We start from the raw sequence: 24,825 nt of genomic DNA, 5'->3' as shown, positions 1-24,825 counted from the left end.
TTCTTAGTTGATAAGTCTGAGGGGACCTTTGATTACCTGTACAAATACTGTTTTCCTCTGAGTCACCCTTTTCTCATTAAACAGTCCTGTTTGGTGTACTGTGCACTTTCCCTTTTTATTTTTAATCACGATTAATCTTCCCAGCTGCTTAGTTATATAATAATATCCCATGTGTTTAAAACACAGGCCTACAGATTGAATTTCTCAGACAGCAAGTTAGAACCACAGGATCTCTTTTACGGGTGCTACAAAGATTTTTTAGGAAGTCAACGTTAACGATTTGAGGAGCTATTTCACCCTCTTAATTCCTTGCTGCAGTGGTTTTATCCTATATTAATCTTGTAGGTTGACGAACGAGTTGAGAAAGTTCTCATTTCAATGAATGAACATAAAGACACTTCCTCCATTCCTTGTGAGCTCCTCCATATGGCTGTTAGAAATCTGTTTCAGTCCTGGTTTGGAAGAATGTATAATGTACTCTTTCCTGAGACAGATTTTTTTTCCCCCTGAGATTTTTTTTTTTTTTTTTTTTTGGTAACTAATGTGTTTGTTTTTTTACACAAGTAATGTACGTGTGTTCACTGCAGAAATATTGGGAAAAAAATAAATACAAAAATATAAAGGAAAAATATTTTTAAAATCAACTATAATTTTACCAGGTAAGAGATGACTACCATTAACATTTTGGTCTATGTTCTTCCAACTTCTTCCTTGGCATACAAAATATACAAAATTGGTATCTTCTGTGTGTTGTTTTTAGTCTGCATTTTAGTTTAGTAATACAATGTAAAGTAATACAGTGTAAAAAGATATTAGAAAAATATTCTTAATTTTTATTCTACAGAACATTAGTGGGAGTATGTTTTCTTTCTTATTTTGCAATGATAATCTAAGTTGCACCTAGGGCCCTCAGCCTCCTGAGGTCAACCTTCCCTTTTTTTAAAAAGCTTTTTTTTAACATTTTTATCTTTTTATTTTTTTAAATATTTATTTTTTGAGAGAGCACCAGTGGGGGAGGGGCAGAGAGAGGGAGACAGAGTGACAGGATGACAGCAGCAAAGCCTGATGTGGGGCTCAAACCCATGAGCCGCAAGATCATGACCTGAGCTGAAGTCAGATGCTCAACTGACTGAGCCACCCAGGTGCCCTTTAAATTTTTATTTTAGAAAGAGAAAGTGAGCAGGGGAGAGAGAGAGAGACAGAGTGAGAGAGAGAGGATGTTAAGCAGGCTCCACACAGCGTGGAGCCCGATGAAGGGCTCGGATCCCACAACCCTGGGATCATGACCTGAGCCTAAATCAAGAGTTGGACATTCTGGGGCACCTGGGTGGCTCAGTCAGTTGAGCGTCCAACTCTTGATTTTGGTGGTTCATGAGTTTGAGCCCCGCATGGGCACTGTGAGTGCAGAACCTGCTTGGGATTCTCTCTCTCCCTTTCTCTCTGCCCCTACCCCGCTTATGCTCTCTCTCTTTCAAAATAAATAAATAAACTTAAAAAAAAAAAAAAAGAAGAGTTGGATGCTCACCCAACTGAGACACCCAGGTGCCCTTCAACCTTTCCTTTAATAACCAAATAAAGTGGTATAGGACATCCCATGGGATGTTCCTTGAAAAGCCAGCATAATAGCCTTTGTCAATATTTATAAGATTTCCAGGCTAGAATGGAACACAGGATTTCTATACCTCTATCACTTCTCCATACAGTTTCATTTGCCTTTCAATTTCTTTCTGTATTTTTAAAACAATTTCTTTTAATATTTTTGTGTTTTGATATTTTCACATTTAAACCACATGAAATGAATTTGAGGCAAGATGTGAAATATGGATCTACAGACAGTTGCCCGATTGAACCAATACCATCAGCCATGCTAAGCATATACTCAATATCCAAGTTGAATCTGAAGGGTAATTTAAATAATTTAGAGGAGGTCACTTTTTAAAGGAATGTTCTAACTTTGTTAAAAATAAAAGATGCTTTGAGAATTGGGCAGTCACTCTCAACACATTACACAGTTCTAAATCTCCTTGACTATTTTCTTTTTTTCTTGTGGTTTTAGACAGGTACAAAGTAAAACAGGATTTTCATTTTGTTTCCTGACGAGTTAGCTCGGTGGTGAGCCATTGTAAGAGAAGTGGCATGCTGGGTGCCGGGCTTGACCAAGGAATGTGAGACAGATTAACAATAATTTAGCTCTATCCAAACGAATGTTCACTTAAGTAAAATTTTCATGATTCATTTAGTGTGGATGGAGCTGGTGCCCATGAGGACCATTTTCCCCACTCAAGGCATCGTCTCTTTCTGTGGGAGTGGGACCAGTTTCCATTACTGGTTATGTGAGGAGATGCTTGTGGGATCTGTTATCTGTGATGTTTAGTGTCTCATATAGATGGAGACCCCGCCCAGTTGTTCAGCTCACCTTTTAAACTAGTTCTGGGGGCATGAGTTCTTATTCTCTCCAGCTTTTTCATGAGCGGGCCTCTGTGTGTGTGTGGTGGGGGGGCGGGGCGGGCGGGGATGGTGAGCAATAGATGACACTTGTGTTGCCTGAATGTCAGAGGCAAAATTACACCAGTATGTGCCTACCAGTATGTGTGGGCTCTGAAGGAAAAACCCAGCTGGGTCCTGGTGAGAACTGGAGGTGAAAGACACTTATTTTGCTCCCGCCAGAGGAAGACTTACTATTGCAACTAATCCCCAGTGCAGCTACAGTGGTCCTGGCTCATGGGATGTTCCTAGAAAATACACCTAGGAGGATGGAGAAGCAAGAAGGAAGAGGAAATTGAGGCAGGCATGGATCTGAGGGATGACTGCTTCCCGGAAAGGCTGCTCTCTTGTCCTGACCACGGAGCAGTCCACTGAGAGGCCTGGGCCTGGTTCTGCAGTTGTCCAGAATGCCCAGCACATGGAGAGGTTGTTTTCTGGGGCAAAGGGCACTTTCTTGTCACTGGTAAATTTTCTCCCGTAATTAAACGGAAAAAAAAAAAAAAAAAGCATCTGGTTCTTCCTCCATCTTTTTCCCTCTTTGTTCAAGGGAGAAAGGAGAAGCGTCCTTGTCTTGATTTTTAAATTTTTCAATCTTGATGCAAACTCCCCAGATGGGAGGTTTTTTTGTTTGTTTGTTTTTTTCCCAGTGACATTTCTGGGATATAACTCATTAGATATGTGGTAGCAACTTAAACCACTATTTATGTTGACATGGCACTTCCTGGTGGGAGTTTTATCTTCCCTGAACCAAGGAAACCACACTAGGGAGAAGAGAATGTGGTTAAATGTTAAGTGTGACCCTATCTTAGGGATAGACCTCTCAATTCTGATTGTGAACATCAGCAATTTCTTCATGCACATCACTGAGTACATCCAGTGGTTCCAACTCCTCATTGTCTACACCTGGAATGAGTTGCCCAGGGAGTTTAAAAAAAAAAAAAAAGATTTGTTAGTCACTCAGCAAACTGGATGCTCTGTTAGGGGCTGGGGAAGCAAGGATATCTATGGTGCCACAGCACCCCTTGTGATGCCAACAGTTTGGTTTTATGAGCCTTCCAGCAAATTCTTCCCTTTTGCTTATGCAAGTTTGAGAGTTGAATTTCTGTCACTCATAACCACAATAGCCTGGCCAACTGAGGGGCTGAGAGCCTGAAGGAATGAGATATATGTGCCATATCCTTTGCTGAGTTAAGAGGCACAACCGTCATCTTACTGCTATATGACAGTGGGGACCAAGTGTGTGCTTATGAGTCTGTTTGCACGCACAGAGATAAATGACAAACTTTCATCATAGCCACTGTACATGCACTTTAGTTAAGGTAGGAAATTGCCCATAGATGTTGAATGTACCTAGTATTAGGAAAGAGAAGTTGGGCTAAATAGGGGAGCTTCCAGTAGAGCAACATTTTGGCCAATCATTTTTTAAAACATCTGTGAATGTGGAAACATCTTTGGAAATCCAGATTTTCATCATTTTGGTTTTCTTAGAGTGCCTCCCCTGTCTTGGGTTGCTGCCCCCTATTTGGGAGAGGAAGAAAGGAGTTATCAGTTGTGGCAGATAAGATTCAGTCAGTATCAATTCATAATGAAAGTGAAATAAATTTTATTTTAAATCTTTGCTTTTGATGAACTAACTCCAATATAAACACAATGTGTATATCTAAATATTTAAAGGGCCAATAGGTCTGATTAATGGACTTTTTAAAATTGTGAGCTTTGGTCATGACCCTATCTTGGCATATATTCCATGGGCAACTGAAAAGACTATGTATTTTGCTGTTGTTGGGTGAAGTGTTCCACAAACGTCAATTAAATCCTGTTACTTGATGATGTTTTATAACCTTGCTGATCCTGTCTAGCTGTTCCGTCAGCTGTAGAGAGAGGCATGTTGGATTCTCCACCTATAACTGTGGATTTGTCTACTTCTCCTTTTCATTCTATTACCTTTCGCTTTACATATTTTGTAGCTGTTTGGTGCCTCCATCATATTTAAGATTGCTATATCTCCTTGGTGGATTTAATCCTTTTGTCACTACATAATATGCCTATCACTGGTAAATTTCTTCACTCTGAAGTGTACTTTATTGATATTATAATAGCCACTCCTGTTTTCTTTTGATTAATGTTTGCATATTTTTTTTTCTATCTTTTTACTTTCAACCTACCTATATTGTTATATTTAAGTGAGTTTCTTGTAGACAGCATTCAGTTGGGTCATATTTTCTAATCCATTCTGCCAATCTCTTTCAATTGATGGATTTAGATTATTTACATTTTTGAATTATTTTTATTTATTTATTGAAGTATAGTTGATATACAATGTTATATTAGTTTCAGGTGTACAGCATAGTGATTTGATAATTCTATACATTATGCTATGCTCACCAGGATAAATGTAGTTACCATCTGTCACCATAAAATGTTATTACAATATTATTGCCTATATTCCCTATGCTGTAGCTTTCATTCCTTTGACTTATTTATTTTATAATTGGAAGTTTGTACCTTTAATCCCCTTCACCTAGTTTGCCCCCTGGCTCCAACTCCTTCCCCTCTGGAAACTACCAGTTTGTTCTCTGTATTTATGATTCTGTTTCTGTTTGTTTTGTTTTTTAGATTCCACACAGAAGTGAAACTGTATGGTATTTGTCTTTGTCCTGTCTTATTTGATTTAGCATAATACCATCTAGGTCTATCCATGTTGTTGCAACTGGCAAGATCTCATCCTTTTTATGGCTAGTTCTCCATTGTATGTATATACCACATCTTCTTATCCATTCATCTATTGATAAATACTTGGGTTGCTTCCATATCTTGGCTATTGTAAATAATGCTGCCATAAACACTGGAGTTCATATGTCTTTTTGAATTAGTGTTTTTGTTTTCTTCAGGTAAATACCTACTAGGAAAATTACTAGATCATAGGGTATTATATTTTTAATTTTTTGAGGAATCTCCATAGCTTAAATCCTTTTACATCTTTTTGCCTTCCCCTGCTTATAAATGCTTTTAAATATTTCCTCTATATACATTTAGAGGCACAAGAGACAGTGTTATAATTTTTGCTTTAACCATTAAACATAATTCAGAAGCTTAAGAGGAGAAGGAAATGTATTTACTCATAACTTTTACTTTCTGTTGTTCTTTCTCTCTTTGTGATATTCTGAGACTCCTTCCTTTTTCATTTCCTTTTTGTTTGGAGAACTTCCTTTAGCCATTCTCTTAAGATAAGTCTGCTGATGACAAATTCATTTAGTTTTTCTTCAGCTGATAATGTCTTGATTTTCCCATTTTCTCTTTCTTTCTTTCTTTCTTTCTTTCTTTCTTTCTTTCTTTCTTTCTCTCCCTTTCTCCCTTTCTTCCTTCCCTTTCCCCCTTCCCTTCCCTTCCCTTCCCTTTCCTTTCCAAGTAGGTTCCATGCCCAGTGTGGAGCTCAATGCAGGACTTGAACTCACAACCCTGAGATCAAGACGTGAGCTGAGATCAAGAGACAGATACTTAACCAACTGAGTCACTTAAGCACCCCTCCCTGCATTCTTGAATGATATTTTCACTGGACACAGAATTCTGGGTTGTCAGTTTTTTCACTTCAGCACTTGCAAACTGTACCATTTCCTTCTGGCCTCCATGGTTTCTGATGGGAAATCTGCTATCCTTCAAATTGTTTTTGTTTTGTATAAGGTATTGCTTCTGACTGCTTTCAAGATTCTTTTGTCTTAGTTTTTTAAAAAATCAGCTCTAAATTTAATTATACTCAGGAGGCATAAAATTATATTGAAACAAATAGAAGTACAAACACTATATTCAGTTTTGAGAAATTTGACGTGGTATGGATTTCTTTGGTTTATCCTGTTTCTGATTTGCTTACATCTTGGATCTGTAGGTTTCTGTCTTTTGCCAAATTTGGAAAGTTTTCAGCCATTATTTCTACAAGTATTTTTTCAGCTTTGCTCTCTTTTTCCTCTCCTACTGGGATTTGGATGACACAAATATTAGACTTTTTTGTTATGGGCCCACAGGTCCCTGAGCCTCTGTTGTTGTTGTTGTTTTTCTTTTCTTTCCTTCTTTTCTTTCTTCTCTTCCTTTCTTCCTTCCTTTCTTCTCTTTTTTTTTTCTTTTTTTTTCTTTCCAGTCTGTTTTCTTTCTTATTCATATTGGGCAATTTCTATTGCTGTATATTCCAGTTCATAGATTTTATTTTTCTCTGGTCCCTGAATCCTGCTATTGAGCCCGACCACTGAGTTAACTTTAGTTACTGTATTTTTTAGTCCTTAAGTTTCCATTTGGTTCTTCTTTATATCTTCTTATTTCTGTACTGAGACTATATTTCCTTATTCAGACTTTCAATTTTTTCACATTCCAAGCATGTCTGTAATTGGCTTTTTAAGACGGCTTTTTTAGAACCTTTGTCAGGTAATTCTAACATCTCTGTCATTTTAGTGTTGGCATATATTGATTTTTTTTCTTCTGAGAGTTTTCTAATATTTGGTATATGAGTGGTTTTCAATTGAAAAGTTGGGCATTTTGGATATTATGAGAGTCTGGATCCTACTTAAACCTATGTTTTAACTGGCTTAAAAAAAATTTTTTTAATGTTTATTTATTTTTGAGAGAGAGAAAGAGAGCATGAGCAGAGCAGGGGAACAGAGAAAGGGAGACATAGAATCCGAAGCATCTCCAGGCTCTGAGCTGTCAGCACACAGCCTGACGCGGAGCTCGAACCCACAGACTGTGAGATCATGACCTGAGCCAAAGTCGGGCGCCCAACCAACCGAGCCACCCAGGCACCCCTTAACTGGCTTTTCTGATGCCAATCTGGCAGAGGAAGAGAGGAGCACTGCCTTGTTACTGCCAAGGTCAGAAAGGAGTCCACATTCACCACTTGATCTGAGTTCACACTGTTAGGGGCTCCTAGTTACTTCTGGGCAGTGATGGGAGTTCTAGATCCCACTGGGCATCCACTCATACATACCACCCTGGCTGGGAGGGGCAGAAGTGCCTTGTTACCGCTGACACCACAGGAAGGTGGCCTAATTATCTCTGGGCAGTGGCGAAAGTCCTAACTCTCCACTAGGCCTCCTTTGATACCACTCCAGCAGGGAGGGGGAGGAGTCCCTTGTTACTGCTGTCTGTGGGTGGAGTTCAGATTCCCCATGTGGTCTCCACTGACACTGTGGTGGCAAGGGCCTTGTTACTGTCATGTGAGGATAAAAGTCCCAGCTGTCTATGGCCTTCTCTGATAGCACCTCAGCGTGTGTGTGTGTGTGTATATGTGTGAGTGTGAGTGTGTGTGTGTGTGTGTGTGTGTGTGTGTGTGTGTGTGTTGCAGTTGGAGCCCTTTGATATAGCTTGGTGAAGCAGGAAGTCTAGGCTCCTGATCCCCCTTTTGCTGCTGTGGGTGAGAGTGGGGCCACTGTTCTTCCTGTGGTTTTTAGCTGGAGTAAGTAGTTACTGTCTAAAAGGTTTTTGTCTTGTTAGGCTGCCCCTTTCCTGGACTTCTGCTTAGAAGGAATAGGCCTGTGTTGGGGAGTTTTTGTTTGCTCCTGTTGGCACTTCTAGGTTGCCAGCTTCTTAAAGCTAGAAGTCTGTGTATATGAAGCTAAAAGAAAACTCGGAGGACTCATTGCCAGGTTGTGCCTTGGATCCCACAGTCTCTGGTCTGGTTGTCTTCTCTCCACCTTTCAGAGTCTTCTCTTTTTTTTGAGAGAGAGAGATAGAGAGAGATGGTGCAAGTGAGAGGCAGAGAGAGAGGGAGAGGGTGGTGTGGCAGGGGGAGAGATATTGAGAGAGAGAGAGAGAGAGAGAGAGAAATGGGGCTCACCCAATGTGGGACTTGAACTCACGAACTGAACTGTGAGATCATGACCTGAGTCGAAGTCAGATGCTTAACGACTGAGCCACCCAGGCACCCTCAGAGTCTTCTTATGTCTTATAAATAATGTCCAAGGTTTTTAGTTGTACTTAGTGGGAGCATTAGGAAACAGTACATCTAACTCCATCTTCCTGGAAGTGGAAGCCAAGACATAATTTAAAAATATTAGTTGGCTTCATGTTTTTGGAATTGTCCAGAGACCTATTTCCCAAGGTATGCTAACCTCCCCTGCCAGAATAGTGTCTGGCATACGGTAGGAGCTTCATAACATTCAGTGACTGAATCGCCACTTTACCTATGAGAAAATTTAAGGAATTAAATAATCTCTCCCAGGTTTCAAGGCTGGCTAGTAAATAGGAAGAATGGAGATTTGAACTAGGGCATTCTGATTCCAAAGCCCAGGCTCTCAGATGCATCACTAGGGCACTTGTGAAATTCAAGGCCCCTTTTGTTCTCTTAGGACAAAGGACAAGTGAGAGGGAGCCTCCACTTGAGACAGCAACAAAGTGACAACATGACACTTTTCTAGTGAATTAACAATGTCCTTGCATTTACAAGAAAATGTCCAGTGCTGTCATCTCTTTTTCCTTCCATTTGCTGCCAAATTTCCTGTCTAGTGTCCCAATTACTCCTTAAGTCCCGTGCAAATGGGATTCCACTGCAATTTCTCTCCAGCGGCTACCCTTTCTTTTCAGCCCCCAAACCAAAAGCCACAGTGTCTTCCCAATTCTCACCCTTTTAAATCTTTCTGCGGTGCTTCCTAACGCTGCTCACCACTTCCTGAACTGTACCCGTAGTCTTGGCTCTCACGGACCTCTACTTTCTGGGGTCACCGTTATCCTGCTGCTTGCTATCCGTCTCCTCCTTCGGCCCCATCCTTTCAATGGCAGTCTCATCCTCAAATTGCTTACCCAAGTCCATGGCCTCAACAAGACTGGCAAATTCACTCACTCACTCACTCACTCACTCATTCCTTTCTTCAGTGTTCATTTATTGGGCACCTGCTAAGTAGCAGCCACTGTTCTAGAGCAGGGAACAAGGTAAGGTGGCCATTCTTGGGGAACTTATAATCTAGAGGAAGATACAGAGTGTAACAAAGAGCAACAAGTCATGGACTTGTCACGGACTTAGTTATGGAGCCAGATGCCATTTCAACAATACTAATCAAACCTGTAAACTTTTGTGTGCATCACAATGGCTTATTAGATTCTAAAATTACTGAGGGTAAAAATTGTGTTATTTCCGTAAGACCAATGCTACCACCTTATATTTATTTATACTATGGTTTGCTTTAAAGAGTGCTTTCACATAGCTGGTGATTTTAAAACTCCTTTGAATTATTAAATATTTTTTTCTAAGAACTTTATTTACAAATACTTCAAAGCGGTTTAGTGTGTGCTTGATGTTACACAATGACTTTGAAACCTGTCCAGCCACAGCCACATACCAGCCACAGTGTCTGGGGCAGACTTCACTTCTCTACACCTTGTTTATTCTTGTCCCAGAAGCTCCTTAACTCGTGAACCTCGTACCCACACAATGACTCAGTTCAAGGCAGGTGTCTTGAGGGTCCTCTGTATCCTAAGGAGGGGAGGGCCTTTTTTTTTTTTTTTTTTTTTTTTGAGAGACACTGAATATAGAACAAGAACTTGGCTCTAGAACCAGGCAGCTTGAATTTATGCGCTGGCTCCTTCACTTCCTAGTGTTTGACCCCCAGCAAGTTATTTAACCTCTCTGTGCCTCAATGTTTTCATCCATAAAATGGGGTAATGATAGTGCCTACTTCCTAGAACTATTATGAAGATTAAATGAGTTAACACTGGCACTTAGTAAGTGCTACATGCATGCTGGCCATTTTAATCTATCCATATACATACCTATCTCACTTTGAGAGAAAACTGGGTCGCTATATTTTATCTGTTGGTATCTTACAGACATTAAGGTTTGAATCTTGGACTTTTATATCTTGGATGCCTAAATGATTTCAGGTTATCAAACGAATAATTTTAAGAGAGGAAATACATTTTTGTCTCTTTCAACTTCAAAGAATGAGCTTCTAAAAATAAGTGCTGAGTTTCTACTTTAGATTATGAAAAAAAGATATATATACATGTACACATATAGACATATATACACATATCTATATATAAACAAAAAAAAGCACATAAAAATCCATGAATTCAGAAGCTATATTTAAAATAAATAGGCCAGATGGCAGGTAATTAAGATACACTAAAACTGTTAATGTCGCACATAAGGATTAAAATGTATCAACAATCAGAGCTGGGCAGAGAATTTCTGGTGTCATAATTTGCTTCTATAGCACTTTGCTGTGTAATTCACCTGCAATTAAAAGCAGAAAAGGCCTCTCCCACTCTTCTCCTTTTCTCAGGTCTATGATTTGGAAGCATGTTTCCCATGACTTTTTCCCCCTCTAATCACTCTCCCTATATTATTTGTCTAAATCAGAGGGAGAAAATAACAAAGCAACAAGCAGTAAAAAGCAATTTCTATTACAGGGAAACAAAACTGGTGATAATCCAGATCCCTTAGAAGTGAAATCTACAGGGGCGCCTGGGTGGCTCAGGAGGTTAAGCGTCCGACTTGGCTCTGGTCATGATCTCGCAGTGTGTGAGTTCGAGCCCCGCGTCGGGCTCTGTGCTGACAGCTCAGAGCCTGGAGCCTGCTTCCGATTCTGGGTCTCCCTCTCTTTCTCCCTCCCCTGCTCATGCTCTGTCTCTCTCTGTCTCAAAAATAAATAAAAACATTTTTTAAAAAATTAAAAAAAAAAAAAGAAGTGAAATCTACACTCTGTGGTCAGTAAAACCAACTTGCTTTGCATCTGTTAGCACCCTACGGTCATTTGAAAGCCTAAGGCAGACTTCACCAGCACAGAGCCCCCATTAGTCAGCCAGCATCACAGTCTCCCATGCACACCACCACAGGTTGTCCTGGGGGCTCCGGGCCTGCAGGGGAATTCAAGAGGTTGGCCATTCACCAAGGAGGACCCAACGGCCTTTGCAGCTTCTCCACGAGGGCTTCAAGAGTCCTGCATCCAGTTCAGTGGGCACAGGGAAAATGGCTCCCGTCCTAAAAATAGCCAGCCTGGCTCCATTTGGCTGTAAGTAGTTCCTGGCAGAATTCCTGCCAGGAATGAGTTTGGATGGTTGGTGGAGAGGTATCCCTCCTACTTTCAGAGGTGGTGACTGGGTGGCCTGTGGGAATCTTAAGGGAAGTGGGCTAAAGCCCTTCCTGGTCCCTGGGCTTCACTCCAGCAAAGCCCAGAGGCACCTCAGAGCCAGCTGTGACTAATGCCAGCCTTACGCCCGGGCCTTGTTTGAGGCTGAGGAATGAGCTATATTGGCAGCGAGTTTGGTGCCAGTCACGAGGGGTTTTCTTGCTCCTCACATCCGCTTCTTTCAAGTCTTCTTTCATTCAGCACAGACTGGTTTTATCTTCAAGGGAAAGGAGTAACAAAAGATGCCGGTTTCCACCTCAGCAATTTTTAACCCCTCTTCCCCAGAAGTTAATCTTTGTATGAATCTCTGCACCGGCACAACGCCTTCTCAACGCTCAATAAAATGATAGTTTCCTTTCCTTGCATATGTCCTGCCTTCCCCATCCTGGCCATTTGCTAAGACCCAGGGCCTTCCTGCTGGGCTGCCCCCACTTTGCAGCCCCACCTGGACCTGCCCAGGGCTGCTCCCCCTGCTAGAACCCTCTCAACCCTCATCAGAACTGAACTATCCTTTGTCCCACTCCCTAAACAGCTTAATTTTCATGTTGAAGCCACGGTATCCTTTATAGTAATCTGTATTTTATTTTATTTTATTTTATTTTATTTTATTTTATTTTATTTTATTTTTTCAACGTTTATTTATTTTTGGGACAGAGAGAGACAGAGCATGAACGGGCGAGGGGCAGAGAGAGAGGGAGACACAGAATCAGAAACAGGCTCCAGGCTCTGAGCCATCAGCCCAGAGCCTGACGCGGGGCTCGAACTCACGGACCGCGAGATCGTGACCTGGCTGAAGTCGGACGCTTAACCGACTGCGCCACCCAGGCGCCCCAATAGTAATCTGTATTTTAAAGTACATTTTGAGAGCCATTGGGTATCTGTTAGTACTGAGTTAACCTTGTGCCAGAGGCCTTCGATGCCAAATAAAGCTGTGATTGATGCTGAGATTTTGGAAGTGTCTGGGCAGTTGGAAAAGGGGAGCTCAGTGGACTGTGCTTCTCAGCTCACAGGTTTCTACCATTAGGGCTCAGAAGCCCTGACCAGCATTTCCTTTTAAAGAGAGACCTTTGTGATGGGCCCAACCTCTTGCCAGAACTTTCCAAGACAAAGAACTTGATGCTCCTGGCTCTGCAGCAAGGCAGAGCAAAACAGCCAAGTGGGCATTACGGGGACACAGGTGACCATGCTGTCTTGATCCACCAGCCTGAGACCAGGCGTGTCTGCCCAGTAGCGGCCTGTGCTGCAGGATGGGGTGTCCACAGGTTCTACCATGGAAGGCCCCAGAACAAGGGTGACTACAAATAACCTTCACAGGCAGCAAGAAAGCGGTACACGGCAGTGAGGACAGTGGGTAGGAGGCACTCGGAAGAAGAGCCCAGTCCCAAGTAGTGAGGAAAAGCATGGTCTTGCACACGCACCCCAGGCTGTGTTTCTGTACTTCTAGAGGACAACCCTGTTTCCTCCTGTTTTCTCCTCCCAGACTGCCAGAGCCCCTAAGAGGAGAGAGGTGGGGCCCCTAGAGGAGAAGCCAGCCGGCTGCTTTCTACGGAAGGTGAGGAGGGGTGAGCAATGCCCCTGCTCCCATGGGCAGCTCCGAGGTGCAGACACCAGCGTGGTCCCAGAAGAGCCCCCAGGTGTGAGCTGGCCATCCCACTTCAGCCTTGTTCCACCTGCTCTGTCACCTCTCCTGCCCAGGAGAGTCTCTTTCTCTGCCCGCCCCTTCCATGTTGCCCTTTCTCAGAGCCCTCTCCTTATACTCCTTCTTGCTGATTCCATCCACTGCCATGGCTCTCTCTAACACCTTCTCTGGGCATCTTTTGTGTAACATTTAAAATAAAAAATGGGTCTGAATCTGATCAGGGCTTCCAATTTCTAGGTCATAAAGGAGACAGAGGAACATGTTAAAGCACATCAAGAGCATGGAAAACTCTATGAGCAAAGAATTCCACTTCTTCAAAAATAAAGGGAGAAGATGGGGGGCAGGGGAGAGAATCCACATAGCAAAAGAGACTTAAAAGCCTATCAAACAATCCCAGTCTATGGTCTAAAATGAATTCTGATTCAAATAAACTGTTTTTTTTTTTTAAGGAAATTTGAATCTGACTTGATATTAATAATATATTACTCAATTTTTAAGGCATAATAATGGTACTGTGCTTATGTTTCTTAAAAAAGAGTCCTTATCTTTTGAAATTCATACTGAAATATTTATTACGAAAGATATGATGTCTGGAATTTGCTTCAAAGCCAGTGCAGGGAGAAGTGGGTGCAGGTTGGGAGAAAACGAGATGGACCATGATATCATCATTGTCAAGGCTGGGTGATGGGAACACGGGTGCTCATTATGTTCTTTCTACTTTTGCTTATTTTTTAAGTTCTCTATAATAAGAAGTTAAAAAATAGAAAGAAAAAAGGAAGAAAAGGCTATGTTCCGGCTAATTAGTCTCAATCATTGCCAGGGCTACATACAAGTATGTGAAGATAACCTGAGAAGATTTTTGTTACTGACTTGTGTGGCTTTTCTGGTGCCCTCTGACCCCTAACTGGGTTGATCTTTGACCTGTTTTTTTGTTTTGTTTTGTTTTGTTTTTGAGAGAGAGAGGGTGCAAGTGAGCTAGGGGCAGAGAGAGAGAGAGAGAGAGAGAGAGAGAGAGAGAGAGAGAGAGAATATCCCAGGAGGGGCGGAGAAAGAGAGAGGTGGGGGGAGAGAGAGAAAGTGGGGCTCACCCAAAGTGGGGCTAGTGCTCACTCAGTGTGGGACTCGAACTCACGAACTGTGAGATTGTGACCTAAGCCAAAGTCAGATGCTTAATGACTCAGCCACCCAGGCACCCCGTCCAAATTCCCCATTTCTATTAATGGTTGAGTACTTCCTCTGCTGCTATCACAGACTAGAGCCAGACTACTGAGCCATCTTCAACTCCCCACTCTTCTTCTCTCTGTATATCCATTTAGTCAGCAGGTTCCATGGATTCTTCTTTCACAGTGTCCCTCAGACTCATCTCTTCTTTTCACTCTTATAGTGATCCTCCAATCCCAGGTGTGGGTTCTTTCTGTCCTGTGTGCCTTTACTTTCTCACGAGCTCCTGTCCTTAGTGTCATCCTTCCAGCCATCTCATTACCCTTGGCCATTAGAGAGTGCCATTAGATCAAGAGCCTCAGGTTTAGTCTGAAGCCAAAAGAGGGGGAATCGTGATGCAGGCATTGCAAGGTGCCTGACAATCTCGAAGGAGTCTCGTTCAAAGGAACCTGGAATGATGTTTATCAGGCAACCAACAAAAAGGGCTCCACACCTCAAAGAGTCTAACGTGCAAAACATTATTTCTCAATACATCCTTCACCAATTGTTGATATGTCCATAATACCCCAGACCTGGTTGATCTTCAAGCAGAATTCAAGGTCAAAAGGATTCCATTCAAGCGGGTCAACAGACAAATGAAAGAACTCATATGACAGAAGGAAGATCCAGAGATTTCTGCTAATTTCTCTAGTATTCTCTATAGTAGAGCAATAATACATCAGGTTTTCTAAACCAAGGACATAAGATATGACAAATCATTTTCAGATTTGTTCATTCATATGAAATTTGTACAAAAGTGTACAAAAACCATAGTTATATACTTAAAAATCATCTTTATTGAGGAAAACTTACATTAAATGAAATTGGAACCTTCCAGGAAAATTCAGGCTCTGGGGTCACCAGGGCCAAACAGCCTCAAAATGCTTGAAAATAAAACTAATTTCTTTGAGGCTCCCAAAGAGACCTTTATTATCAGCCTAGATTAGCACCCCCTTCTTTTGAGGAGGGATTTTCTCCTTCCTAGATCAATCATAAGCATCTCTTGGGGCAGGGGTGGGTAAATGAACCAGTGTTTCCCTAGAATTTTCTAATTGGTTCTGGTAAGGAAGGGTCCTCTGTCTTCTTTGGAGGAAATTAAGGATGTAGCCATTCAGGTTGTGGGTCTTGTGCAGCCAGCCAGCCTGAAAGAATGAAGCCAACATAAGAGAGATTTGAAGGACTGGAGTTCTTGGTTCCAAGCATGACTGAGGCCAGCTGCATCCCTACCTCTCTAGTTACTTGGGCTTAGAAAGCGTTTGGTTTTAACTGGTAGCTTTAGTCTTTTGTTTTTGTTTTTAATCAATTACCATAAGAGAATCTCTGACAAACAATCAGTGATAGCGTGAGCAGGGCAAGGTAACCACGTGAAATCAAAACAATGAAAGAAGAGAGCCACTTGCTGGGGTCCCCTGGAAGGCAGTAGAAAGACTTCAACTCTTTAAAAGTTTTAAGCAAGGGTAGTGATTGACACCTCCTAGAAAATGACCTTGTCATGTCATAAAAGGAGCTGCTGATTTTACTTGAGAGAGAGAGAATGAGTGTGCATGTAAGTGGGGGAAGGACAGAGAGAGAGAGAGAGAGAGAGAGAGAGAGAGAATCCCAAGCAGGCTCCATGCTCAGGGGCTCAGCGTGGAGCCCAACACTGGGTTCAATCCCACAACCCTGGGATCATGACCTGAGCCAAAATCAGGAGTTGGATGCTCAACTGACTAAGCCACCCAGGTACCTCTAAAGGAGTCCATTTTATTTTATTAAAAATTTTTTTAATGTTTATTTATTTTTCAGAGAGAGACAGAAAGACAACATGAGCAGGGGAGGGGCAAAGAGAGAGAAAGGGAAACACAGAATCTGAGGCAGGCTTCAGGTTCTGAGCTGTCAGCACAGAGCCCAACATGGGGCTCGAACCCACAAACTTTGAGATCATGACCTGAGCCAAAGTCGGACGCCTAACCGACTGAGCCACCCAGGTGCCCCTAAAGGATTTGATTTTCAAATGAGGCCTCAGTGATACTGTTACCTAATGTTACATCATGAGAAAGATCAACCTTTGACCAGAAAGAAGCAGGTTCCCCCTCCCTCCCCTGCATAATTCACAATTTTCTCAAATTCTTAATAAAAGTTGCATATCTTTAGGCAAAAGCTGTCTAATGCCAGATTTTTCACTAACATTAAAATGCCATTTGCCTCAAGTTCTTCCTCTGCTCAAGACTTCTCAGGGCAGCTATGTTGGTTGCAGGGTAATTTCCAGATGCCTCATTTGGGCACTCAGGGCTTCCAGAAATGGGCCTGACTTTCAACTTCATTTCCCACAGCTCAACAAAATAAACATCTTATACTGACCATGCTATTCTCTGCATCCCTTCACGCTGGTCATGCTCACGCCTTTCCACAGTGTGGTTTAAGCTACTGACTCTGAAACCAGTCTGTGGTGCTTTGTTATGGCTGCCCTAGCCAACCGACAGAGAGGGCTAACATCCGGGGAGGAAGCAGGGCAGCAGGTACAACAGAGACTGGCAAGCACTATGCCAGGAGGCGCATCCACCTCAGCTGTGGGGAACTTTCTCAGGGGGAGTTACTCTGGGTTGTAAAGCTCTTGAGAAGTGCCTGCCTTTCCCAAGGAGCCCAGGGGCAGTGGTCTTCCTGTGTATTTCACCTTCCTACTTCCACCCCATACAACCAGGTTAAGCACCTTGGAGCCTGTGTCAGGTGCATGCCTGACCCAGGGAGATGAACTTCAGACAGTGGGCCACTGAGCAAGCCCATCTCCCTCAGCAGGGGGAGCCGTTGGGGTGGGGGGAGGAAGCCGAGAGCTACTAAAGGAGACCACAATGGCCACTCATAAAACAAACTGGTGAGGCGCAGAAGAGGTCAGAATAAACAGTCAGGCAGGCAGAAGGAGCCAGTGGAGAGAACGAGAAGTGGAGGCAGGAGCCATAGGTGCGTGGAGGGGTCTCTGAGCAGCAGGGAGCTATGAGGGTTTCTGCTGGGACCGGTTCCCCTGAGGCAGGCACCTCCCCTGCTGCCATGGAGCCTATTAGCGTCTTCATTTCCCAGGAATGGACGGGAGAGGACTTCCTGTGAGGCTAATTACTTTTAAGACATGGGTCCCTTTTCATGACCTTCCCAGATTCAGCACACTGAAGGAACTAGCTGGAGGATCAGAGAGGGGAGGCAGCGGCCAGGCCATCTGACTCACCAGGCCCTTCCCACCCCTTCCTGTGCCTTCCCTCTGCCTGGTAGGCATTTCCTTCCTGTCCCATCCTTTGCAGGGAGCATCACCTCCCCTGGGTGATCTTCCCAGACCTGGGGCAGCACACATCTTCCCTTGTACCTTGGTGTGTCCCAATTGCGACTATTTTGATAATCTGATTAATTATTAGTAATCAGTTAATTGTTGTAGAGTATAAGCTCTGGGGGCACAGAGTCCACTTTTGCACTTAGTATCCCCAGGACTTAGCACAGTGCCTGGTACACGTAGGTTCTCAGTACATATTCATTGAGTGAAGGACCGATAGGTACTCATTATACACATAAGGAAAGATGAGGCGATTTGCTTAAAGTCACACATCCAACAAGTGACCTGAAGAGAAAGTCAGATGGATGTGATGTAACCAGCACTTGGGTGTCACAGACTATCAGTCTGGAGTTCTCCCTTGTCCAGCAAGAGAGCAGACACAGAACTGAATACAAGAAAGGCTAATGTCTGGGAGGAGACAAGAGCCCCGAACAGGTGTTTTGTCTCTGTATTTATTGAGCTCACAAGATATTACCCACATGGTGAACGAAAGAAAACAAGATCTTACACACGTGGTGAATGTGAAGAAAACAAGATCTTACACACATGATGAATGTGGAGGAAACAGACAGTAATCATAACTTGTATGTGTAAGAAGCAAAGGGTGGGGGGGGCAAGTGGATTTGTAATCAAAGTACAATAGTATATTGGTGTCAGATGGAAAGTAATTTCCTTCAGGTGATATTACAAGTTACTTGTGATTCCATTACAATATCTCACTACCTAACCTTGGGCACTTTCCCCTGTGGTGGTGGCTTTCCACCCTAAGCTTTTTTTCTGATCCATTTATGTAAGTAGAACCTATTTCCCCACACTTAGGTAAACACACAGGCACACACATTCCCCTAAACCCCCCAAACCCTGCTGCGGACCTTTTCTCAAAAGAATAGAATACATTATGATTAATTAACTGACCGACGGGGGCAGAGAAACCAATTCTTGTAAATGCACTTGGGTGCCTATCGTGGGAGTGAGCTTTTATAACCAAACTTCCACAGAAATAGAATTTGAGAGTGTACTGGGAAACAGAGGGAATATATTTAGAGGCTGTTTTCCTTTTACAGATCTTATTTTTTTTTAATTTTTAAAATCTTTTATTTATTTTTGAGACAGAGAGAGACACAGCATAAGCAGGGGAGGTGCAGAGAGAGAGAGAGGGAGACACAGAATCCGAAGCAGGCTCCAGGCTCTGAGCTGTCAGCACAGAACCCGATGCCCGCATCGAACCCACAAACCGTGAAATCATGACCTGAGCCAAAGTTGGACACTCAACCAACTGAGCCACCCAGGCGCCCCTACAGATCTTATTTTAAATATAGTATATAGGCTCAGGTCCAAGTAATTCTGGTTTAGATCTACTTGATCTCTACACTAAAAACTGCACTGCTTGGTCCTGAATCACACTTGACAAATTACAATACCATCTGACAACTCCATAGTAGCATTTTGGCCAAAGACAGATTTCTGACGGCCCCTAGTAACTGGGATCAGATTTGCAGCACAAAAGCCTATTAGCTGTCACATGAAAATTGGACAGAGATGTGCTATTTTGGTAAACTAATGCCTGCCTTCAGGACCATCCAGGGTCCACTTGACCCATAAAATTCCCTTAGATTGTGTGATTCTAAGAATGAGAAAAACTTTAGATTTTGATCTGAGTTCAAAAACTTTCACCACTCAAAAGGAATCTGGGGCTATCTTTTCACATGCCTTTTCATTCCATACTTTACAAAAGACCTGAAGAATGAGAAAAATCCTATGAGCCCTGGCTCAGAGAATAGCAAGAGAACTAGACACTGTCATTAAGGTGATGGAAAGCTTCATCCAGAAGGTTCATAAAATCAGACAGGCAGTGGTTGAGAATGGAACCCTCTAGATGCCATACAGGCCTCTCAAGGTAGAACACAGGTCATCTTTGAAGAGTGTTGTACCTGCATTCCTATAGACCTCTTTAGAATCTTCAACATTATTAAAAAGATTTGAGGGACCAACATGGAAATCAAGAGATTAGGTAATTTAGCTAATACCCCTGTATCTGGTTCTACAGGCTCTGCAGATTGGGGCTGGAACCCGTTTTCTTGGCATAATTTTGAGTAAATTAGCTCTTGGTTTAGAAATGGATAACACACCCTGATCATAATCTATTCTACTACTACCTGTCTGTGTTGCAGTATTCAAATGTGTGACCTCCAGAGATCAGAAGCTAGTACATAGCCATTGCCCTATCACATGAGCAACAGTTGATTGGGCAACAGAAGGAATGAGAAGCTTCCTTTCATCTGACTATAGGTTATGTTCTCTGAACTGCCTTTAGATCAACCCAGATTATGGGGAAGATCTGGATTTCACAGAATACTGTCCTATGGACTGACATTGTCTGCTCTCAGCCAAAATGGGACTGAAAGAGAAACACCTGACTGATACTTAACAGTAAAAACCAGCTCAAATCGAAAAAGAAAAAAAGCAGCCCTACCTTTAACCATGCTGGGAGGACAGACAGATAAGGCCGGCTGCAAAATAAACAGAAAATATTTTTCTGTCAAGGCTGTAAAATGCCTCAATAACCCTCTCTGAGTGCTAATTGATTCCTATCAATGACGCTCCCAGACCTACCTTGCTATTTACCTTTATCACCATGGATAGCCCACTGCTCAGCCACAAACAGCACTCAATTCTCAGTTAATCTCAGCTTCTCCTAATGCTGCCTGAGAACCAGCAGTCAATCTGGAAGTGGACCCTTCTCTTACACTCTCCTCAGAATCCTGAGGAAAGATGCTTCCCTCCTTCCTGTGGTCCCCTGGAGCACCCTCCCTCACTGCAATCAGGTCAATACACCCTAATGTCCAGCCACAGGAAGTCCATGGCTGTAAGGTGGTCACGACCATCACCTGAGGGAGGGGTGTGCTATCTTCTGGGTGAACAGATGGTCGTTTTTGGGGGGTTACCAGGGGCCAAATTTCATGCTTACACCCCTTTCTCCTTTCTACATTGTTTTTTCCTGTTTCTGGCTGCTTCTTACACATTTGTAGGAGTCCATATTTCTGCTATCCAGACGCTTCATCCCCATATCTGATACTTGGTACTTTTTTTTTCTTTCTTGTTGTAAGACACTCTGTTCCCTTTGATATTTCCCCTAGACCTTTTCTTCATTCTATCATTTGGCTATGACAATTGCACTTTTCTGGCTGCTGTATCATTTCTCAGCCTTTGTGTCCTTGACCTATGCCTTTCATTTAAACTTCTGTGCAGCCATATGACTGCTTGCTGTTTAAAACCTTAAGCTGGCTTTCACCTTAAGTGTTTTTATTTTAAAACTTTTTAAAAAATGTTTTATTTATTTTTGACAGAGAGAGAGACAGAGCATGAGCAGGGGAGGGGCAGAGAGAGAGGGAGGCACAGAATCCGAAGCAGGCTCCAGGCTCTGAGCCGTCAGCCCAGAGCCTGACGTGGGGCTTGAACTCACAGGCTGCGAGATCATGACCGGAGCCGAAGTCGGACGCTCAACTGACTCAGCCACCCAGGCTCCCCAAGTGTTTTTAAAACATTTAAAAAACATTGCCTACCATTCTGTACTTCCTTGAAAAGAGATCCAAATATCCTTCCCTTGTCCTTTTATTTTACTTTGCATTTCTTTGTAACACACAGTCGCCAAGTGCTGGGTAACGCTGACCACCACCACCCCCCCCCCACCGGCCTTTGAGGCCCCCATTTCCACTCTTACCACAGTATCCGCAGTGAGGCAGCGTCTTCCGATTTGGATTTCACAACCTCCAATCTTTTTTGCACTTTCGGTTCAGGGCCGGGGAGTGGCACACACCCGATTACAACAAAACGCCATTTCTCAAGACTCCCCTCGTCCAGCTAACTGTGGAAAGTCCAGCCTCGCCCCGGGGCGTTGGGAGACGAAGGCCGAAGGCCAACGCTCACCAGCCCTCCCTCCCTCCCTCCCGCCGCAGGGCGGAGTATCTCGTCCGCACGCGAGGTCTCATCGCAGGTGCCTGCACTTGCCAAGCGCAGCGCCCCCTGCGGTCCTCCCTGCTGCAGGAGCCCTAGAGTCCAGGGCGCCCACCTGGCTTGACGGCCTCTACCCGCTGTGATCACTCTCTCACCTCTACTGCAGACTGGCCGATCCTGGACCCCTAGAGCCCTGCCAGGACTGGAGAGGGACAGGCATGTACATTAGATGGCGTCCCAATGTGACGCCTCGCCCATGCTAGGTTCTTTCTAGATTCCCCCCGGAAAATGGAAGTGAAAGGTTCAAAGTCGTTACCTTCCCCCAAGTGGTGCAAGAGCTGAATATTCTTCTGTTGTACACTGTCTGACTGGTTCTGCTTCTTTCTACCCCGACTTCACTCAGTTCCCACCCCCACAACACCCCCCCCCCGTAAGTCTCCCACACGTTGTAAACCCACCAGGATGGGCCTGCAGTGGTAGCTCCTCTCTGCCAACTCCCCTTTTTCACAGTGCGCTGGAGACTCTGGCTCTACTACTCACACAGTGACCTAAGGCGTTGGCTTCAGAAATCGGGCATAAGATTATTTTCAGCCAAACTACCTTCCTAAAGATCCCTCTGAAATTCCCTTCCGGTGCCACTTTATTTAGAAGAAATATACGTAGGTCATCAACTATTTAGGAGAGAAAGGAAGGGGGAGTTGTCAATATTCTTACTTTTCATATTTGATAACAGAATTTTTCCCTCTACAATTTATATCTTCAACCATCCTCTTAAACCTCAGAGCTTTAGTGCTTTTTTTCCTGGATGGAAGCAGTCGTTCTCAGAAAGTTCCAGCATGGCTGTGCCCCACTTGCTCCCTCAAACCCCAGTGGTACCCTTCCATGGGAGAAGTGGGATGTGGCACAACCGGCAATGGGCACCTGTCTTCCAAGCTGGTGGTAGTTCCTATCTTGGGGGTGGGGCAAGGTTAGTCAGCTCACAGCCTGGGGATCATTTGCGCTTGTTGAGTTCAGTGTGGGGTCAGCTGGGCTCAGAATAAGCTTCTCTATCGTGTGTGATTTTTGTGAAAATATTTTGAAAAATATTCTTCTTCTTCTTTAAAGTTTATTGATTTGCTTTTGAGAGGGAGAGAGCAAGCAGGGGAGGGGCAAAGAGAGAGGGAGAGAGAATCCCAAGCAGGCTTCACACTGTCAGCTCAGAACTGGATGCAGGGCTCGAACCCACAAACCGTGAGATCATGACCTGAGCTGAAACCAAGAGTCAGACGCTTAACTGACTGAGCCACCTAGGTGCCCTGAAAAATACTATTCTTCTTTTTTTTTTAATGTTTTATTTTATTTTTGTGTGTGTGAGAGAGAGAATACGAGCAAGGAGGGGCAGAGAGAGAGGGAGACACAGAATCTGAAGCACAGAGCCCGACGTGGAGCTTGCACTCACAAACCATGAGATCATGACCTGAGCCGAAGTGGGACACTCAACCAACTCAGCCACCCAGGCACCCCTGAAAAATACTATTCTTAATTAACTTCACAATAGTGAGGACTGTGTTTTGTGTTTAAATACTGGCCGCCACTTATTATACTATTGTGCAGTTTACTGTACTTTCCTACTGGTTGGGCAAATATCTGCCTCCCTGGTCCCCCCGACAATGGGCTCTTCCCAGCCCTTCCTCTGGGATGTCTTCCCCTACCTCCTGTGTCCCGGGCACAGTGTGAGGGCTCCAGGACCTTGTGCCTCAGCAGGTGTCACCTTCTGATTGGTGTGGGAAGCTCTTGTTAGGTATTTCAGATCACACTCGAGTCTACCCACCGGGCCCCCCCCCTTTCCCAAATAACCCATTGTAGTGGGGGAGAACTCCCTGCACAGGAAGCAGCCCTCTCTGTATCACATTGGAGTTTTCCATCTAGAGGCCCCATCTCTAGAATTTCTCATTCCTCGCCTACTTAAGAAGCATGGTTGTACCCACTACTGAAGTGTTATGATGTTAATATCCTTCTCCTGCTCTGCCTTTATCTCATGTTCTACTGGTTTCTCTGGTTCTATGCTTCAACATCTCTTTTCTGGGAGACTTGACATTTCTACAGTGAACCTCTTATTCTTATCCCATCTCACCTTTCCCTTGTTAATTCCCCTGGGTGGTCTCCTCTCCCTCCTTTTCCTCCTCTGCTGGCTTGAGACAAACTTGAATCATGGTCCTCTCGTTTCCTCTTGAGAGCAATCTTCTCCCACTTACTATTTCTTGCGGCTGCTCTTGTTTATTGCTTACTGTCATGAAAGTCATCTGTCCCATCCTCCCAACACCCACACCAAGCTGAGATCTATCTTCTATGTTTTCTCCTGGAAGCTTTTCCAGGAAAACTCCCCATTCTCTTACGTACCCCACCCCTCCCCGAAATTCTTCCCTTCATTCTTTCGGACAAATGAAAATAACTCATTTGTTCCTCTTCCCCTTTCTTTCATATGCCCTTCAGTCAAGCCTGACTCTGCCCACCTCCTTCTAATTTTGTCATGCTCTTGAGCAATTTGCCTAACTGTATGTTAGCTGTAAACAACTGGTCTTGTTTATCTTTCATGCTTATACTTTCTCACTTACATCTAGACCAGTGTTCCCAACGTCACATTGCACCCAAGAGTTTTGAATCACACCTGTGTGTCTTCTACTGTGTCTAAATGGAATTATCTAGCATGTGGTTAACCTCAAATTCCTCTTTGACATAGTTTTTTTTTCAGTATATGAAACTTATTGTCAAATTGGTTTCCGTACAACACCCAGTGCTCATCCCAAAAGGTGCCCTCCTCAATACCCATCACCCACCCTCTCCTCCCTCCCACCCCCCATCAACCCTCAGTTTGTTCTCAGTTTTTAAGAGTCTCTTATGCTTTGGCTCTCTCCCACTCTAACCTCTTTTTTTTTTTTCCCTTCCCCTCCCCCATGGGTTTCTGTTAAGTTTCTCAGGATCCACATAAGAGTGAAAACATATGGTATCTGTCTTTCTCTGTATGGCTTATTTCACTTAGCATCACACTCTCCAGTTCCATCCACATTGCTACAAAGGGCCATATTTCATTCTTTCTCATTGCCACATAGTACTCCATTGTGTATATAAACCACAACTTCTTTATCCATTCATCAGTTGATGGA

The 24,825-nt window shown here is 43.5% G+C and overlaps 1 protein-coding gene across 6 annotated transcripts in view; it reads right to left on the bottom strand.

Moving 5' to 3' along the window:
* The window catches only part of TP53INP1 (tumor protein p53 inducible nuclear protein 1), a 156,957-nt gene extending 132,554 nt beyond the window's left edge, over positions 1-24,403 (bottom strand). For 2 of the 6 annotated variants that reach the window (XM_047088821.1, XM_047088826.1), the window contains exons 1-2: positions 23,796-24,403; positions 20,202-20,238 (exon numbers count right to left, since the gene is read on the bottom strand). The gene's annotated coding sequence lies outside the window, so the exon portion shown is untranslated. Of the gene's footprint in view, positions 1-20,201; positions 20,239-21,449; positions 22,063-23,795 lie in introns of those variants that run through there. The other 4 variants (XM_047088819.1, XM_047088823.1, XM_047088830.1 and 1 more) reach the window with 3 other exon arrangements.
* Positions 24,404-24,825: the final 422 nt, after the last annotated feature.

The sequence above is a fragment of the Lynx rufus genome, unplaced genomic scaffold (genome assembly GCF_022079265.1).
Source record: "Lynx rufus isolate CCGP_SWC_20201006 ecotype Redwood Valley unplaced genomic scaffold, mLynRuf1.p SCAF_26, whole genome shotgun sequence".
Lineage (NCBI taxonomy): Eukaryota > Metazoa > Chordata > Mammalia > Carnivora > Felidae > Lynx > Lynx rufus.
The sequence above is the reverse complement of the archived record's forward strand: the minus strand, read 5'-3'. Positions and strand labels throughout refer to the sequence as shown.